The 11500-nt window shown below is 38.4% G+C and overlaps 1 non-coding gene across 1 annotated transcript; it reads left to right on the top strand.

Annotated features, from left to right (window-relative positions):
* Positions 1–3435: 3435 nt before the first annotated feature.
* Positions 3436–3539, top strand: LOC148544443 (small nucleolar RNA R71). The gene has a single exon (XR_015901374.1). It is a non-coding gene; the product is annotated as a small nucleolar RNA R71 (small nucleolar RNA).
* Positions 3540–11500: the final 7961 nt, after the last annotated feature.

Raw genomic sequence — 11500 nt, forward strand, 5'->3', positions numbered from 1 at the left:
AATTCTGGTTAGAATTGTCCTGCCATCCATGGTTATTATTTCCACTTTGATTGTACCCTTGGTTGGAGCGGTCATAGAAGTTATGGGTGGATGCCACCATGTTGTCTTCTTGTTGGAGCTGCGGGCATTCATCAATGTAATGGCTATAATCAGCACAGATTCCGCAAATTCTTTGGGAGACTAATTGTTGGTTTTGATATGGTGGAGGAGGTTGAGCTTGCTGAGCTTGTTGTTGATTCAATTGCATCTGCTTCAACAAGTTGGGCATCTCACATATACTCTGAGCTAGAGCTGCAGTCTCTCTGTTAGAGGATACTTCTGCAACGGCTTTTGAACGGCCTTGCTTTTTCCTGTGGTTCCTAGTAGATTCAGCTAAATCACTGATCAATTGCCAAGCCTCATCAGTGGTCTTGTACTTCTTCATAGACCCATAACTAGCACTTTCCAATGTGGTCTTATCTTGGGGCCTCATGCCCTGTGTGATATAGCTAAGTAACACTATCTTGTCAATCATGTGGTGGGGGCATGCTTCCAGAAGATTATTAAAGCGCTCCCAGTATTCAAAGAGAGTCTCATTGTCATCCTGAACAATTGTGGAAATGTCTTTCCTCAGCTTATCAATAACTTCAGATGGAAAGAATTTCTCCAAAAACTCCTTTCTGAGTGTATCCCAGTTGGATACATTTGCTAGAGGTTGAGTGTAGTACCACTCTCTTGCTTTTCCCTCGAGAGAAAACGGGAAAGCTTTCAGCAAAATTGAAGTTTCATCAGTACCATCACGCCTGACAGTAGAACAGGCTGCCTGGAAATCTCTCAAGTGCTTGATAGGCTCTTGAGCAGGTAGGCCATGAAACTTGGGTATCAAATTTAGCAGTGCGGTCTTTATTTCAAAATCTGTAGCTACCGCTGGATGATGCGCTTGAAACGGTTGCATTGTAAAATCAGGGGCTCCTTCCTCCTGGATGGTAACTCTCCTAGCTGCCATGTCTTCTGCACGTAAAACAACCAAATCAGTAGAACGGGGGCTGGTTTCTTCCTCAAGTTCACTTTCAGATCCGCCCTCAGAGCGGACTAACCGACGCTGATCTCGCCTTATTCGTGAAATAGTCCTTTCAATTTCAGGATCGAATATTAGCAAGCGCGGATCAGGAAGTGAACGCGTCATTTGACGAAAGAAACATGTAGCTCATAGTAGCAAAATAAAATAAAATGCAAATAAATAAATTCTAATTAATAACTTTAGCACTCTATTGCAACTCCCCGGCAACGGCGCCAAAAATTGATGAGACACAAAAGTTGGTGAATTAAAAATTATTAAAATGGTTACGTTGCAAGTATAGTTCTTAACTCACCAAAAATCTGCCTATCAATTTAGAAATATGTCACAGAGAGTTTAAATTAAAAATTACTAGGAGTTGGAGTCCCAGGTCGTCTCCCAATGAGTTGTAGAAAAGTGTGATATTTTATTAATCAGATGTTCCAAAAGGTTGAGTTAAGTAGATGGAAAATTAAATTGAGAAAATTTAAATAATATGAATAAAAGCCTTGACTGGGAGTTGATTAGTTGGAATCTCTATTATTGATGGGATGATTTCAAGATTAATTTATAATTAATGATTATTCTGTTTAGTTATCCTTTACTAGGTAAAGGAAAGTCAAACAAGTTGGAATGCTAGATCTATTCACGAGTTGCAACCCACTTAGTTCAAAGGGATTGGTGTTAGCGACTGGATAGCAATCCAAAAGTTAACCCAATTACAAATTCTCTTTCAATCCTTCCAACTCAAGAGTTCCTTTCAATCAAATCCCCATCAAGTGAAAAAACTACTCGCTCATTGTAAATAATAAATCCATAACATATGAAAGAGAATTAAAAGAAGACATGATTATTGGAATGGAAAATAAATTAAAATGAAAGAAATAATCCTTGTATTAAATAATCATGAAAGTATTCAAATGACAAAATTGAACAAAGCAAAGGACATGGAAGAATAAAACCAAGTTAAGAGAACGAACTAGAGTGACGAAGTCTTGATGAGGAAATAACTCTTCTCAATGTTCCAATACTAAGACCAATTAAAAATTAAAATTCTAAAACCTAGAGAGAAAAAACTAAAGGAGTAAAACTAGATCTAAAAAAACTCAAAACTGTGTAGAATGAATGTTCTCTTTTGTTTCTGCATATTCTCTGGCTCTAGTCTGCTGTTCCGGGCCGAAAACTGGGTCGAAATAAGGTCCAAAATCGCCCCTAGCGAATTCTGCAGATTATGCAGATCGCACATGTCACGCGATCGCGTCATCCATGCGGACGCGTCATTCGCGCTTTTTCTTGCCATGCGTTCGCGTCGTCCACGCTACCGCGTCGCTTGAGCTTTTCCAATCCGTGCGGCCGCGTGAGCCATGCGACCGCGTCATTGCGATTTGCTCTCCTTCGCGCGGTCGCGTGAGCCATGCGACCGCGTCACTTCTCACTGGTTATCTCCTCAAATTCTTGTGTTCTTTCCATTTTTTGCTAGCTTCCTTTCCAATCTCCAACTCATTCATGCCCTATAAAGTCTGAAACACTCAACACACAGATCACGGCATCGAATGGAATAAAGGAGAATTAAAAATACACAATTAAAGTCTCTAGGAAGCAGTTTTCAAACATGTAATAAATTTGGGAAGGAATTAGAATTTCATGCTAATTTAATGAATAAGTGGGTAAGGATCATGATAAAATCACACAATTAAACACAATATATACCATAAAATAGTGGTTTATCAATGGCTTCCAATCTTGCAAAATTGCCACTGTTATCACTTGGTTGTGAAGTTGGGGGTGATGCATTTTGAGAATGGTTGTTGTATGGCTGTTGGGTGGAGTGGTAGGGTGCATTTTGTGAGTTGTGATAAGGTCTATTGTTGCCTGATTGGTGGTTGAAATTGTGGTTGTATTGGTTAGAGTGGTATGGTTTGTGATCTTGGTTGTGGTTTTGTTGGTTTTCCCACCCAAAATTTGGGTGGTTCTTCCAACCTGAGTTGTATGTTTTGGCATTGGGGTCATATGGTGGTCTGGAGGAATTGTTCACGTAGTTGGCTTGCTCCCATTCACATTCAACTTTTGGGATATATTCCTCTTGCATAGGTGCTTGGGCTAGGATAGCTGGGACTTGATTCTTCTCTATCTGCTTAGTTAGAGCTGCTAATTGAGCTGTGATCACCTTGTTTTGAGCTAATAGAGCATCCATAGAATTGAGCTCCATTACTACTTTTTTTGGGTTTCTATCAGAGGCATAGAAATACTCATTGTTGGCAATAGTTTCTATGATGTCTATGGACTCTTTAATTGTCTTCTTCTTATTAAGGGAGCCTCCTGAAGAGTGATCTAAGGCCTTCTTTTATTCATATGATAGCCCTTCATAAAAGATGTGTAGCTGTACCCATTCGTTGAACATGTCTGGAGGGCACTTTCTTGTCAAGTCCTTGTATCTCTCCCATGCTTCATAGAGAGTTTCCCCATCTTGTTGTCTGAATGTTTGCACCTCAGCTCTCAACCTATTGATTCTTTGTGGAGGGTAGAACCTTGCTAAGAACTTGTTAACAACATCCTCCCAAGTGGTAAGGCTTTCTTTAGGGAATGATTTCAGCCACTTTGATGCCTTGTTCCTAAGAGAGAAAAGAAACAAGAGCAGTTTGTAGGTGTCCGGATGAACACCATTTGCCTTCACAATGTCACAAATCCTCAAGAATGTGATTAGATGTTGGTTTGGATCTTCCTGAGCATTTCCTCCAAAGGAACAATTATTTTGAACAAGAGTAATTAGCTGTGGTTTGAGCTCAACATTGTTGGCATGTATGTTGGGTCTTAAGATGCTACTCCTACAATTCCCAGGATTGGGATTGATGTAAGATCCTAACACCTTCCTTTCTTGTGGTGGGGTATGGTTGCCAACCACTTCTTCATGATGATTATGTACTTCCCCTTCCATGTTTTGGATTGGGTTCTCTTCTTCTTCTTCTTCACCAACTACTCTTTTGTCTCTTACCACTGCTTCTCTTTTCAATCTCAAAAATGTTCTCTCCGGTTCAGAGTCGTAGGAGGTTACAGATCCTCTTCTCCCTATCATACACAACACAAAACACAATCTAAAACAGAAGTTATCACCATTTTGAAGGAAGGGTGAGTAAGTCAAAATTAATTGATGCCAAATATCAAACAGTTAGTGTGCTTCTTGTTAGAGTTAGCATATAAACAACGAACATTTAGGAATTAAAATACTAAACGAAATGAAGAAAAAATAAAAACTGAAATTAAAGAGACTAACAAAATAAAGAAAATGCTTAATCTAAATGCTCATCAACTTAATCATTGTCAATTCAAAATCAATCCCCGGCAACGGTGCCATAAAACTTGATCGGTCGGAATTCACTCCCCATATAAAATGAATCCGTTCTTTGGCAAACGCACCAAATTATCGTCAAGTAATAACCCACAATAGAGTGGGGTTGAATTCACAGAGATTGATTGATTGAGCAAGTTTAGTTAATGGGTGAATTTAGTTAAGCTAATCAATATAGAGAATGTTGAGTGCAGAAATTTAAATAGCAGAAATGTAAATGACTTGAAAGTAAAGAAAGGCAATAAAGTGCAGAAAAGTAAATGGCAAGAATGTAAAGTACTGGAACATAAATGACTGAATTGTAAATGGGAATGAGGAATAACCTAAATTAAAGAAAGCTATAAAGAATAGGGAAGATAAGAATAGGGGGAATTCATTGGGATTAGGAGATGTTGCTCTATTTGGATTAAATTCAGCTCATCTCATCTTCAATCATGCAAAGCATTGACTTCTTGGCAATCATAATTGATTGAACCCCAATCCCTTGGTGATTCAATCTCTCAAATCTTGATAATTAGCCAATTCCTTGGTCTAATTGCTCATGAAGAGAGATATGCTTGGTTCCTGATTATATCACACATCCTCATAGATCCAAATAGTGGGTGGATTTCATGTCACCATATCCAATCCCAAAACCCAGATCTACTCAAGTGTGAGAAGGGATTTCAAGTATGGTTTTATGATTCTTTTTCTAAGGTTCACATAAAACCCATTTTGCATTCAACCTCTTTCCCAAGATGATTGAACACTAGCATGAAGAATGAAATTCCTTCTAGCAAATTAAAGAGAAGATGAAAAGAAGAAAAAATTCACTATCATTAATCCATCAAGTTCAACAGAGCAACCTCTCCCAATGAGAGGGAGTTTAGCTACTCATAGCTTAGAGAAAAGTACAGGACACGGAAGAGATGAAGTGAAGTAAAACTAAAACTTAACCAATCAAGCTAACCACTAGCCAATTCCCTTTTTAGTATTCTCAGGGGGTATATATACTACTCCTCTTACTAGAATTAAAAAAAAACAAAAGAGAAAAGAAAATTACAACTGAAAGAAAAAGAAAAAAACTCATAAAATGAACCATGTGCCTGGCGTGTGACTAGCATTTGAGTGGCGTGCTACACCTAGCTCTTCAGCTTGGCTTGGCACGCCACGCCTGGCTCTCCAAGTGGCACGCCTTCTTTATCAGCTAACCTGGCGTGTCACGCCTTCGAGTCCAAGTGGCATGCCCAGGGTCTTCTCTTCCTCCTTCCTTTCTGGATTCTTGAACTGGCATGGCACGCCCAGGTCTGGCATGCCACGCCCTCAATAAAGCTTGATCATCCTCTTCTGGAAATTTGCAATAGCGTGGTACGCCCAGGTCTGGTGTGCCACGCCTTTATTGAGGCTTTTCTTCATCTCTCTGGAATGTAACACAGGCGTGTGATGCACCACTATTTCGTGGTACATTTTCTACTTAATTGAGTGGATTTTATCCACTAAGCTCACACTTATTCATATAATTTGTATGTTTTACATTTTCCTTCCTAATTCTGTGCTATGATTTAAAACGTGCTTCTTTGGCAATAAATTTACTAATTTTAATCCTCTCTTATTATCATTCGATGCCTTGATATGTGTGTTAAGTTATTTTAGGGTTTATAGGGTAGGAATGGCTTAGAGGATGGAAAGGAAGCATGCAAAAGTGGAAGGAATACAAGAAATTGAGGGAATTGCTAAAGCTGTCCAGCCTGACCTCTTCGTACTTAACTGACCATAACTTGAGCTACAAAGTTCCAAATGAAGCTCTTCTAGTTGCATTGGAAAGTTAACATCCGGGGCTTCAAAATGATATATATATTGCGATCATTCACACAACTTTCATTCACAATAATTTAGGTTTTAGATGTAGTTTTCTAGAGAGAGAGGCTCTCTCCTCTCTCTAGGTTTTAGGATTTAGGATTTCTCTTAGGTTAGGTTTACTTCTTCTCCACTCCAGATTCAATGTTCCTTTAATTTAATTTCTCTTCTACTTTTATTTATTCTATTAGTTTAGTTTGTTTATTTTTCCAATTTGGTTTATGAACTCCATGTTAGATTTGATTTCTTTATTTAATGCAATTTGAGGTATTTCAGATTTATGGTTGCTTTCTTCAATTTATGTGATTGATGCTTTCAATATTTAGATTTTTCTCCTTTTGACTTTGGTTGAGTAATTGGTGACACTTGAGTTATCAAACTCCTTTGTTGATTGATAATTTGAATTTGCCGGTTGATTTAGATCCCTTTAAAGCTAGTCTTTCCTTAGGAGTTAACTAGGACTTGAGGAATCAAATTGATTAGTCCACTTGACTTTCCTTTATTTAGTAAGGGTTAACTAAGTTGGAGTAATGAACAATTCTCATCACAATTGATAAGGATAACTAGGATAGGATTTCCAGTTCTCATACCTTGCTAAGAGCTTTATTAGTTATTAGTTTAATTCTTGCAATTTACTTTTCTTGCTCCTTATTCAAAAAACCCCAAAAAGATAATCTTCCATAACCAATAATAAATCACACCTCCCTGCAATTTCTTGAGAGACGACCCGAGGTTTGAATACTTCGATTATCAATTTTATTAGGGGTTTATTACTTGTGACAACCAAATTTTTGTACGAAAGGATTCTTTGTTGGTTTAGAAACTATACTATCAACGAGACTTTATCTGTAGAATTCTTTACCTTCAAAAATCCGCTCGTCAGTGTGCCACGCCTTTGTTGAGTGCTTCATTCTCTTTTCTGGAAAATGATACTAGCGTGCCACGCCCAGTAGGTGGCGTGCCATGCCCTTGATGATGCATGAGTGAATCCTTCTGGTCCAGTAATTAGTGTGCCACGCCCATGGTTGTCCTGACTTGGCGTGCCATGCCTTAAGTCCCAAGTGGCATGGTCAGTCTTCTTCTTTGTGAGCTTGTGCTGGCGTGCCACGCGTTCGAGCTCAAGTGACACGCCCAGTACTAGAGTTGCATCCTTCTTTTCTGGGTTCATGAGCTGGTGTGACACGCCTTCGAATTCAAGTGGCACGCCTAGGTTAGAAACAAGGATGGCGTGCGACACCTTCGAACCCAAGTGGCACGCCCAAGTCACGAACTAGGTTGAAGTGCCACGCCTTCGAACCAAAGTGCCACGCCCAGTGTTGAACCTTCAGCTCCTTTCTCTGGGGTTTATAACTGGCATGCCATGCCTTCGAGTTCAAGTGGCACGCCCATTGTTTATAATGGAGTTGGCGTGCCGTGCCCAGCCTGGCGTGCCACGCCCCCTTTGTGGTCTTCAAAAGTGCTCTCTAGAATATGTAACTGGCGTGCCACGCCTGGCCCTGGCATGCCACATCCGTTGTGAAGCTCATTGTCCCTTCTCTGGAGTTTATAGCTGGCGTGCCATGCCTGGCCTTGGCATGCCACGCCCATAGTGAGCTCCATGGACTTCTTCTTTGGTCTTGATAACTGGCGTGCCACGCCTTCGATGTCAAGTGGTAGGCCCATTGTAATTCTTTCACTTGCTTCTCTAGATTTGTAAACTGGTGTATCATGCCCTTTAGCTAGCGTGCCACACCCATGCATTTTGTTGGCGTTTGCACCAAGTGGCATGCCCAGCTCACACGCCCAACTTTCCTTTCTTGTTTCCTTCTTCTTTTGTTGCACTTTTCACCTGAAATTCAACAAAAACTCATTTCAAAGCAATGTATCATAATATTTACCATTCAACTCATGAAATTGCATTGATTGAATGAGATTACACTCCTTTTATAGTCCTTTTAGATAGGAAAAAGAGGTAGAAGATGCAAATCATCATACGACCCGGTTCACTTGCCAGTTAGTTTGTGGAATTTAAATTCCGCACCAATATACCCATATTTAACACACAATTCAGCATATTTCCCATTCATTTTGGAAGGGGGCAGCTGAAATTGAGAGAAGGGAGAAGAGAGGAGAAAACCTAACCCTAGCTCCACCTTCAAACCTCTATAACTTTTGCAACGGAGCTCCGATCGTCACACTGTTTGAGGCCATGCGAAGCTCGTCTCCCCTTCTTCAATTCTATTTGAATATTTTAGTGAGTAACTTGAAATACCAACCCCAATCTCTCATTCAAATCTGAAATCGTGTTTTTGGTTTGGGTATTGAGGATTTTTGGTGATTTTGATGTTATAGGGACTCTCTAGCTTGTGTTCTTGGTGGTATTCATTACTAATTTCAGTGGGTAAAGGTAAAAAACCCTTTTTCCATCTTGGTTCATTAATTTATGAAAACCCTAGTTTTTAATATTGTGCCAAATTGTATAATATGGTGTTAGATTGAGTAATTAGAAGCTTGGGTTGGTAGAATTTTGGAAAAAGAAAAGCTTGGAAGCTTGGAATTACGATATTAAGATACGGGTGGTAGTTTTGAGTAGGCATTATGTAAGGTTATGTGAAAACCTAGGTTACTTGCCCCTAGAATAAGTTGAATGGAAATGATTGTTGATGTGTTTGAATAATGGCTACTAGTATGAGTATCATGTTGGTTGATGTGTTTTGACATGAAATTGAGGAGTGTTATGTGATATTGTGGCAAGTGGATATTGTAATATTTTTTGGTGTCATGTTGCATGAAAATGAGTATGCATGTTGAAGTTTTAATTGAGAATTAGATGTATGAATATTGTGATTTGTGAAATTGGGCCGGAGGCCATGATAAGGTGAGAAAATCCCCTATGTGGTAAGTTAAGGTAAGTGGTGTGAATTGTTGTATGAGAATGAGAGGATTGATTATTGGTTGATTGAGAGTTTGAATATATGGATATTGTATATTTTTTTATGAATATGGATATAGTTAATGGAATGTGTTAAATAAGTTGGAAGTGGGTTAATTTAGGATTTAAATAGTCGAGAATTGATGAATGAGTGTTTGGGATGTGTAGAAATAGTTTTGAATTAGTTTAGGATTGAACTGAATTGAGAATGGATGGAATAAGGGATTAGGTGGAATTGGTAAAAATCGGAGTTTTAACCAACTTCGACAGGCCATAACTTGGCGCTTGGAGTTTGGATTTGAATGATATTTTCTTAAATTAAAGCTAGTAGAAATATCTTTAAAACCATCTAAGAATGAAGGAAAACAGAATTTTGTAGAAAAAGTTATGAGAGTTTGAATTTGTGGGTTTAAAATTGAATTTTGCAAAAGTTGCAGAAAATTGAGGTTAGCGTACGCATAAGGAGTGTAATAGAAGAGAAATGATTTCATGTGAGTTTCATGCGCACACATAAAAATGGAGTTGCACGTACGCACGAGGCATGCATATGTACAACCCGCATTCCTAGAATTGAATGTTTTTCATACGTGTTCCGCGCGTATGTGCAAAGGGGGACTTGTGCGTACACACGAGGCATGCCTACACACAACTGTCCTGTTTTTCAAAGATGATAATTTTTAACTATTTTTTCCTATCAAATCCATTGTTTTACTTTTGTAACCCCTATTTGAGATCCGATGACTAGTTTCTAGGATTTGGAATGAATTTTATGCCTCTAAACCATTTTCTTAACATTCTAAACTTTCATAAATCCGATAACAGGTATATAACCAGTGAATTAGAGGGTAGAAAGTGTTGAGAAGAAAAATATTGAGTTGAAGTAAGTTGGAAGTGATTGCAGGAATGAGTTAATATGATTGAAAGATGAGAATGAGTTGATATGATTGGATAATGAGAATGAGATCACATGATTGAATGATGAGATTGAGTTGATTCGAGAGGATAATGAGAATGAGATGATAGGATTGAATGATGAAATTGAGTTGATTCGAGAGTATAATAAGAATGAAATGATTGAATGATGAGATTGAGTTGATTCCAGAGGATAATAAGAATGAGTTTGATTGATAATTGAGTTTCTGGGATATATTCAAGGATTGTAGTTTTGTCATGCTTGCTCCCAGTCGGTGTTTGAGCTTTTGGTGTAGATACAAGGATTGTAGTTTTGTCCTGCTTGCTCCCAGTCGGTATTTGAGCTTCCGGGGTAATATGCAACGATGGTGGTTTTATCCTGCTTACTCCCGATTGGAATTGAGACTTTGTTGATCCTCCGTCGCAAGATGTGGCCAACCACTTATACCTTCCTGGATATTTCCCCCATGGACATTGATCAATGAATATGAGTTTGAGCTTGGGAATGCGTGCACCGAGGGACTGTCTAGAGTTAGCTACCAGACATGTCAGATTTGGCTGTATAACTGACAGATGAGCTCATTGGCCATAGGACAGGCACATATCATTTGTATTTGTGTGTTTTGTTTAGGTGTGCATCTTGTATCTAACTTGCCTATATGAATAATTGTACCTATATGCTAATTGTTTTATCTGTTCTCTCTATTTGTGTATTCTTTGTATTATCTTATATGTGTTTGCACAGCTAACAGATCTCTTATGCTAATGGTGGTGATATTGAGGGTTGTTCTTAATGAGAGGTGATGATAAAGAATTGTGGAAAAGAAAAGCTGAAAATGAATTGATAATATTAAAACTAAATTTTAATACTGAATTATTAAATGAGTTGGAAATCTATGATATTGAGAGAGATGATGATTTGTATGAGAAAAAATTGAGATTTAAAGATCACTAATATAGTCAAGATTTAGTTTATCTACCTTGATCGGATTAGTAAGAACCCTAGGCTCGAACTTTGTGTGATTGGAGAGTAGGATTGCCTAGCGGGTTCATGTGGTTTTACATAGTCTCTATTTGGAATTATTGCCCTGATGAGAATCTTATAAGGGATGATGTTCTCACCCATTTCGGGAATTATTACTTTTCAAATGAAGATCCCGTCGCTTCTCAGTGAGTGGGAGGTTTATCTGGAATGACAGCGAATAAAACCTTTTATTCTGCTTTAATCTTAGACTCTCTCCTTCTTTTGGGAACATTTATATTATGCACTTATTTTGTAGACTTGCCTTTAAAGTCTTATGATGTATTTTGGAGAGATAGGTTATGTCTATCTAATTGTTTTACTGTTGTAACTCTAGCTGGCCTAATCTTCACGGGCCGAGACTAGTTGATACTTATATATACTCATATATTTCTCTTTAATCTTATTCTTTCTTTGAGCTTTTAATTATCTATCTTT

Source organism: Arachis ipaensis, chromosome B9 (genome assembly GCF_059453495.1).
Source record: "Arachis ipaensis isolate K30076 ecotype BB chromosome B9, ASM5945349v1, whole genome shotgun sequence".
Classification (NCBI taxonomy): domain Eukaryota; kingdom Viridiplantae; phylum Streptophyta; class Magnoliopsida; order Fabales; family Fabaceae; genus Arachis; species Arachis ipaensis.